This window comes from Colobus angolensis, unplaced genomic scaffold, assembly GCF_000951035.1.
Source record: "Colobus angolensis palliatus isolate OR3802 unplaced genomic scaffold, Cang.pa_1.0 Scaffold27, whole genome shotgun sequence".
Classification (NCBI taxonomy): Eukaryota; Metazoa; Chordata; class Mammalia; order Primates; family Cercopithecidae; genus Colobus; species Colobus angolensis.
The window spans coordinates 15,345,551-15,352,548 of NW_012115932.1; the positions used below are offsets into that span (position 1 = coordinate 15,345,551).

The 6,998-nt window shown below is 48.8% G+C and overlaps 1 pseudogene across 1 annotated transcript; it reads left to right on the forward strand.

The window, feature by feature from the left end:
- Positions 1-1,325: 1,325 nt before the first annotated feature.
- LOC105515882 lies at positions 1,326-1,740 on the forward strand (annotated as a pseudogene). The gene has a single exon (XR_001002408.1). The product of XR_001002408.1 is annotated as a 60S ribosomal protein L10-like (transcript).
- The last annotated feature ends 5,258 nt before the right edge of the window (positions 1,741-6,998 follow it).

Below are 6,998 nucleotides of genomic sequence, written 5' to 3' on the forward strand. Positions count from 1 at the left end.
AACCCTGTGTCTACTAAAAATACAAAAATGAGCTGGGAGTAGTGGTGCATGCCTGTAGTCCCAGCTACTCAGGTGGCTGAGACAGGAGAATTGCTTGAACCAGGAAGCAGAAGTGGCAGGTGAGCCGAGATCGCACCACTGCTCTCCAACCTGGGCAACAGAGCGAGACTTCTTCTCAAAAAAAAAAAAAAAGAGTTGGGAAGCGGACTCTGCACTCCCTTAACTCCAGGAGACACAGGTCACGTTTTCCAGATCTCTCTCAGCATCTTTTGCTCCAGTACAGGACAGCACTTCGGCTAATGGAGCCTTCTGACTTGACTTCAGGTCCAGGGTAGGAATAGCCCTCACCTCTAGGCCAGTAATTCCTTCCAAAGAAATCCTCTGTCTCCTCGGATCAGTCTCCTCAATGACTCTTGGTTACTCTTCTCTATGGTCTGGAGATATGTAATGAACTATATGCCATAGGATGGGTTAGCAACTTCTAGTAGGTTAAGCTTGATTGGTGCACTTTAGAAAGAGGGAGACGGGTCAGCTATTTTCCTCAGACTGGAGACTGAACCGGGAGCCTGAGATAATCAGTAAGACCCCATTTAACATTCTGTAGGTTCTTCATGCTACCCATAGAGGGGGCCATACAGCGCTCTTCTGCATTCTTATCATAACTTAAAGGGAAATTTCCACAATGTCCAGAGCCTCGATGTCCTGCAAATGAAGGAGAGGAATGTCCTCTAGTTTCTTGCAGCAGGAACCCACTTAGGTGGCACCAACCTGGTTCCAGATGGAACAGTATATCTATAAAGGAAAAGTGTTGGGCACGGTGGCTCACGCCTGTAATCCCAGCACTTTGGGAGACTGAGGCGGTGGATTACCTGAGCTTGGGAGTTCGAGACCACCCTGACCAACATGGGGAAACCCCATCTCTACGAAAAATACAAAATTAGCTGGGCATGATGGTGCATGCCTGTAATCCCAGCTACTCGGGAGGCTGAGGCAGGAGAATCACTTGAACCCAGGAAGTGGAGGTTGCAGTGAGCCGAGACCGTACCATTGCACTCCAGCCTGGGCAACAAGAGTGAAACTCTGTCTCAAAAAAAAAAAAGGAAAAGTGACAGCATTTACATCCTAAATTTGAAGAATCTGATTCTGTTGGCAGCTCGTACCGTTGTTGCCATTGAAAACCCTTCTGATTCTGCGGCCAATTAAGCTGACTGAGTTCCTTTCCTTATGGGGACCCAGTGTGCAGTCGCTACAAACAGCAGCTTCCTTGGTAGTGTATGCAGCCTGTTTATTGTATGGGTTGCTCTAAGGGACCTTGGAGACAGGTGATGGATGTTCAAGTTTCTGACTTTGCACTACCCCAGTGTGGGCTCCGGACAGGAATGCGAGGTGCCTTTGGAAAGTCCCAGGGACCGGTGGCCAGGGTTCGCATTGGCCAAGTTATCATGTCCATCTGCACCAAGCTGCAGAACAAGGAGCATGTGATTGAGGCCCTGCGCAGGGCCAAATTCAAGTTTTCTGGCCACCAGAAGATCCACATCTCAAAGAAGTGGGGCTTCATCAAGTTCAATGCTGATACATTTGAAGACATGGTGGCTGAGAAGCGGCTCATCCCAGATGGCTGTGGGGTCAAGTACATCCCCCAGTTGTGGCCCTCTGGACAAGTGGCGGGCCCTGCACTCATGAAGGCTTCCACTGTGCTGCCCCCTCTTAATATTCACCAATATGTTCTACATCCTGTCCAAAAAAAAATTAAAACCCTTCTGATGTCAGTCTCACATCCTCCTGGAATCCTGGTCAGTGGACTGAGTTAAGCTTTGCTGCTGCCACAGGAGCCACTCCTATTGCTGGCCACTTCACTCCTGGAACCTTCACTAACCAGGTCCAGGCAGCCTTCTGGGAACTGCATCTGTTGGTAGATACTGATCCCAGCGTAGCCACTGGCCTCTCACAGAGGCATCTCATGATAACCTACCTACCATACGTCTGTGGAACACAGGTTCTCCTCTGCGCTGTGTGGATATTTCCATCCCATGCAACAATGGAGCTCTCTCAGGGGGTCTGATGTGGGGAGTGCTGGCTAAGGGAGTTCTGCATATGCCTGGCACTGTCTCCTATGAACACCCACAAGAGGTCATGCCTGATCTCTGCTTCTACAGAGACCCTAAAGAGATTGAAAAGTTCATGCCTGTAATCCCAGCACTTTGGGAGGCCAAGGCCAGTGGATCATGAGGTCAGTAGATGGAGACCATCCTGGCTAACACAATGAAACCCCGTCTCTACTAACAATACAAAAAACTAGCCAGGCGTGGTGGCACATGCCTGTAGTCCCAGCTACTTGGGAGGCTGAGACAGGAGAATCACTTGAACCCGGGAGGTGGAGGTTGCCGTGAGCCAAGATCGTGCCACTGCACTCCACACTCTAGCCTGGGTAACAGAACGAGACTCCGTCTCAAAAAAATAAACAGAAAAGAAATGAAAAAAAGAACAGGCTACTGCTGAAAAAGCTATGACCACAGACGACAGAGGAATTTTGGATTTAATGGTGAATGGACTGCTCCAGCTCCTGAGTTCACTGCTACTCAGCCTGAGGTTGCACACTGGTCGGAGGCATGCAGGTACCCAGTGTCTATCCAGCAGTTCTCTACTGAAGACGTGAAATGCTCAGCCTGCCATGGAAGACTGACCTGCAGCTCCCATTCCTCAGGCCACTAAATGGGTAGGAACAACCACTGTGTGTGGTCTTAAGCTGTTCTTCCACAGCTTTTTTTTTTTTTTTTGAGATGAAGTCTTACTTTGTCAGACTGAAGTGCGATGGTGCAATCTTGGCTCACTGAGACCTCTGCCTCCCGGATTCAAGTGATTCTCATGCCTCAGCCTTCCAAGTTGCTGGGATTATAGACGTCTGTCACCACGCCTGGCTAATTTTTCCATAGCGTTAGTAGAGGCGGGGCTTCACCATGTTGGCCAGACTGGTCTTGAACTCCTGACCTCAGATGATCCACCTGCCTCGGCCTCCCAGAGTGCTGGGATTACAGGCATGAGCCACTGCACCCAGCCCCGCAGACTCTTAAGCAACATGAAAATAAGATTGATGGAAAATAAACATTAGTTTCTAAAAATAACAACAGAGGCAGGCAGATCTCCACCAGGGGTGTGGATCACTTGAGGTCAGGAGTTTGAAACCAGCCTGGCCAACATGGTGAACCTCTGTCTCTACTAAAAGTACAAATGCCTGTGGTCCCAGCTACTCTGGAGGCCGAGGTAAGAGAGTCACTTGAACCTGGGAGTCAGGGGTTGCAGTGAGCCAAGTTCGCACCACTGTACTCCAGCCTGTTAAAAGAGTGAGACTCCGTCTCAAGAAAAAGAAAAAAAAGAGACAAGTTCCCCAAAGCTGGAACCTAGCTTTTCACAGTGCCCAGAACATAGTTAGTATTCATGTAACGCTATGATTCCCCGCTGGGAAATTTTAGAAGAAACTGCAACTTCAAACCTTAGATTAAAAAGCAACTGTCTTGCTGGGCACAGTGACTCACATTTGTAATCCCAGCACTTTGGGAGGTGGAGGGGAGCCGATCACCTGAGGTCAAGAGTTCAAAACCAGCCTGGCCAACATGGTGAAACCCCTTCTCTACTACAAAAAACAAAACAAAACAAAACAAAACAAAACAAAACAAAACAAAACCACGCACACACACAACGAAAATTAGCCAGGCGTGGTGGTGGGTGCCTATAATCCCAGCTACTTGAGAGGCTGAGGCAGGAGAATTGCTTGAACCCAGGAGGTGGAGGTTGCAGTGAGCCAAGATTGCACCACTGTCCTGGGTGACAGAACGAGACTGCGTCTCAAAAACAAAAACAAAAAACGACAATCTTAAACTAATGTGTTTGACTAAGATGGATAACAGGGATTGGATTTACACTTCCACTTTAAACAACTAAAAACTTGACAAAATATATGAAATAAGTGTTTTCAGACGTCACCTAGTCAGCACAGGGCAATTACGCTTGAGAGGGGAAACAGATGATTGCCCGGCTGAGTCCTAGGAGCGTTTCCAGGCCACAGCAAAGGGAGCGGGGATGTGTGGAGCCTGCTTGTCTCCCTGAGTTGAGGTAGTGTTGGGAGTTTGGGGAGGCCCAGGTGGCTAGCGTTTGCAGGGCAGAGTACTGGGGAGGAGAGAGTTACACACAGAGAGACCCAGACAGCTGCAGAAGGCTCCCTTCAGTCTTCAACTGAAGACGAATCAGCAAAGGAATGTATAGAAACTGTCAGGCCTCTGATCCCAAACTAAGCCATCATTATCCCCTGTGACCTGCATGTATACATCCAGATGGCCTGAAGCAACTGAAGATCCACAAAAGAAGTGAAAATAGCCAGGTCCTGCCTTAACTGATAACAGTCCACCATTGTGATTTGTTCCTGCCCCACCCTAACTGGTCAATTGACCTTATGACAATATACCCTCCCCGCCCTTGCAGTAATATACTTTGTGATATTCCCCCGCCCTTAAGAAGGTACTTTGTAATATTCTCCCACCCTTGAGAATGTACTTTGTAAGATCCACCCCCTGCCCCCCAAAAAATTGCTCCTAACTCCGCCTATCCCAAACCTGTAAGAACTAATGATAATCCCACCATCTTTTGCTGACTCTCTTTTCAGACTCAGCCCACCTGCACCCAGGTGATTAAAAAGCTTTATTGCTCACACAAAGCCTGTTTGGTGGTCTCTTCACATGGAGGCGTGTGACAGAAACCACTTGAGGCTGGGCGTGGTGGCTCATGCCTGTAATCCCAGCACTTTGGGAGGCCGAGGTAGGTGGATTACCTGAGGTCAGGAGTTCGAGACCAGCCTGACCAACATGGTAAAACCCTGTCTCTACTAAAAATACAAAAAAAATTAGCCAGGGGTGGTGGCGGGCACCTGTAATCTCAGCTGCTTGGGACGCTGAGGCAGGAGAATCGTTTGAACCTGGGAGGCGGAGGTTGTGATGAGTCGAGATTCCAGCCTGGGCAATAAGAGTGAAACCTCCGTCTCAAAAAAAAAAAAAAAGAAAGAAAGAAAAAGAAAAGTAACCACTTGAAGCTGGAGAAAGAATCCCCTCAAAAGAATCATCCCTAGAGCTCACACAGGGCTGGGGATCGCTCACATTCCCACCAGGCAGAGCAGGAACACCTCATCCTGTCCAGGGCATCCAGTAGAGTACTCAAGAGTTTTTGCCTCAGAAATGGTGAGAAAACTGGCTCTAGATAATAGGCTGCTTTAATTCCACCTAATGAAACTGAAAAGCAAGATTCACAATGAATCAAACTCATTCTGAGAATCTTAACTGCGTGACAAAACAAATCTCAATAGTATTTTTTTTTTTTTTTTTTTTTTGAGATGGATTCTTGCTCTGTCACCCAGGCTGGAGTGTGGTGGCACGATCTGAGTTCACTGCAACCTCTGCCTCCTGGGTTCAAGCCATTCTCCTGGCTCAGCCGCCCCAGTAGCTGGGATTACAGGTGTGCGCCCTCACGCTTGGCTAATTTTTGTATTTTTCAGTAGAGACGGGATTTCACCATGTTGGTCGGGCTGGTCTCAAACTCCTGACCTCAGGTGATCCACCTGCCCTGGCCTCCCAAAGTGCTGGGATTATAGGTGTGAGCCACTGCGCCTGGCCACCTCGACAGTATTTTTAATTTAATTTTTAAATACAGGGTCTCACTCTATCACCCAGGCTGGAGTGCAGTGGCTTGATCTCGGCTCACTGGAGCCTTGACCTCCTGGACTCAAGAGATCCTCCTCAGCCTCCAAGTAGCTGGGTAGCTAGAACTACAGGTGCATGCTACCCCACCTGGCTAATTTTTTTTTTTTTAATTTTAGTAGAGATAGGGTCTCACTATATTGCCCAGGCTGGTCTTGAACTTCTGGGCTCAAGCTATCCCCTGCCTTGGCCTCACAAAGTGCTGAAATTACAGGAGTGAACCACCATGCTGGGCAGTACTTTTTTTAAATACAAGAATATTCAGCACTCGGCCAGGCATGGTGGCTCACGTCTATAATCCCAGCACTTTGGGAGGCCAAGGTGGGCTGATTACTTGAGGTCAGGAGTTTGAGACCAGCCTGGTCAACAGGGAGAAACCCCGTCTGTACTAAAAATACAAAAATTAGCCAGGCGTGGTGGCACGTGCCTGTAGTCCCTACTACTTAGGAGGCTGAGGCAGGAGAATCCCTTGAACCTGGGAGGCAGAGGTTGCAGTGATCCGAGGCTGTGCCACTGTACTCCAGCCTAGGCAATAGAGGGAGACACCGTCTCCAAAAACAAACAAACAAATATTCAGCACTCATCAAGGTAAAACTCACAATACCTGGCACCCTGGCATCTAATCAAAACTTACCTGATGGCTCCAGGCGCGGTGGCTCACACCTGTAATCCCAGCACTTGGGGAGGCCGAGGCAGGTGGATCACAAGGTCAGGAGATCGAGACCATCCTGGCTAACATGGTGCAACCCCATCTCTACTAAAATACAAAAAATTAGCCGGGCATGCTGGCGGGCGCCTGTAATCCCAGCACTTTGGGAGGCCGAGACAGGCGGATCTTGAGGTCAGGAGACTGAGACTATCCTGGCTAACATGGTGAATCCTGTCTATACATACAAAAAATTAGCTGGCCGTGGTGGCGGGCACCTGTAGTCCCAGCTACTTGGGAGGCTGAGGCAGGAGAATGGCGTGAACCCGGGAGGTGGAGCTTGTAGTGAGCTGAGATCGTGCCACTGCACTCCAGGCTGGGCTACAGAGTGAGACTCTGTCTCAAAAAAAAAAAAAAAACTTATCTGGTCGCGAAGAAGGAAAATACGACCCATAAGGAGGATAAAAATCAGTCAATCGAAAGAGACAGAAAGCACATCAGGCCGCACCTTCCAGAACCTCGCTGAGGTTTGCTTTCTCCTGGTTTCCTCCTCAAACTCCAACTGCAAATTCAGCAATCCAAGGACAAGTGGATTGCTCTCACCATGACCA